The sequence below is a fragment of the Bactrocera tryoni genome, unplaced genomic scaffold, assembly GCF_016617805.1.
Source record: "Bactrocera tryoni isolate S06 unplaced genomic scaffold, CSIRO_BtryS06_freeze2 scaffold_7, whole genome shotgun sequence".
In the NCBI taxonomy this organism is placed as follows: domain Eukaryota; kingdom Metazoa; phylum Arthropoda; class Insecta; order Diptera; family Tephritidae; genus Bactrocera; species Bactrocera tryoni.
Window position 1 is genome coordinate 9,866,076 of NW_024396366.1, and position 1,348 is coordinate 9,867,423.

General features: G+C 32.3%; 1 pseudogene; it reads right to left on the bottom strand.

The window, feature by feature from the left end:
- Positions 1–815: 815 nt before the first annotated feature.
- Positions 816–1,018, bottom strand: LOC120781900 (annotated as a pseudogene).
- Positions 1,019–1,348: the final 330 nt, after the last annotated feature.

The following is a 1,348-nucleotide window of genomic DNA, read 5'->3' on the forward strand; positions in this document are numbered from 1 at the left end:
AATTTAAATACATTTAAGTAAATTTACATGTATTTACATTTATATTTAATTATCAATAATTTTTTTTTAAATTATTTGCCCTAGCTGTCCATTTTATTTTCTCATGCATTTCAGTCGATTTTTGTACAGAAATTTGACCGGCGTAGAAGCAAAATGCGAAACAATCATACATATATTATGTCGTTTGCACATTCGTCTGTATGTTTGCGAAAGCATATTTCTATACCTAAACAAAATTATTTGAACCATCGTATATTTCTTACATGCATAACCAAACCATACTTAAGCAACGCCACGAAAGTGTCAATAGTGGTGGTAGTGGTAGTAAGCACATAAAAAGTCACAATGTGAACGCAGGTTCGAATCTCGACGGACTTAGTCTTTAATTTTTGCATTTTAACATCGTAATACTATACTAATAAATATTTTTCTTACTAATAGAAATTAAATTTATCACAGCAATATACCTAATATACATATACATAATATTGCTGTGATAAATTTAATTTCTATTAGTACGAAAAATATTTATTAGTATAGTTTACGATGTTAAAAGGCATACATCTTTCTATCCTATCTTGTGTATCTGCACATGTTTATATGAATGTATGTATACGCATGTGCGCGTTCAGAAATTCAAAGAATTCGCACAAAAAAAAAGAGAGACGAAAGAAATAAAGTCACAAAAAATAGTTGAGAGTTCGCAAAAATGAAAGACAAACGAGAGAAAAATAATGCGCAAGCATACATAAGCGTACTGTACTTATTGATCGCTTTATTTTTGCGTAAAACCTTGGAATTTAGTCATTAAAATCACCACTCAGAAGTCGTTTTATCCGTTGTAAGCGAGCGATTTTCGAAGAAACATCATTTCTAATATACCACAACACATTATACGAAATGAAGTTCATAAACCTCACGCTGTCAGATAAAACGATATACCTCGTCATCGCGGGTCGATTTCCAAAAAATTTAAATGAAGACTAACTACAGAAATGATCCTGTAAAGCATAGCCTTAATTTTTCAGCGGCCAACGCAGAGTATTTCAACCAAAATATACGCAAAATAGTTGAGAATTCGCAGAAATGAAAGACAAACGAAAGAAAAAGAAGCATAACTTCAATAATGCACAAGCATACAAACATACATATGCGCAGCAGCAGCAAGGAAAGAGGTAACAATCGGCGATCCATTGTATAATTCTTTCATGCATAACCAAACCATAATTAGGACAACGCAATACAAGTGTCAATGGTGGTAAGGGCTTGAAAAGCTACGACGAGCACGTAGGTTCGAATCCCAACAGAATTTATTTTGAATTGAATATGTCACCAACCAAAAATTGAA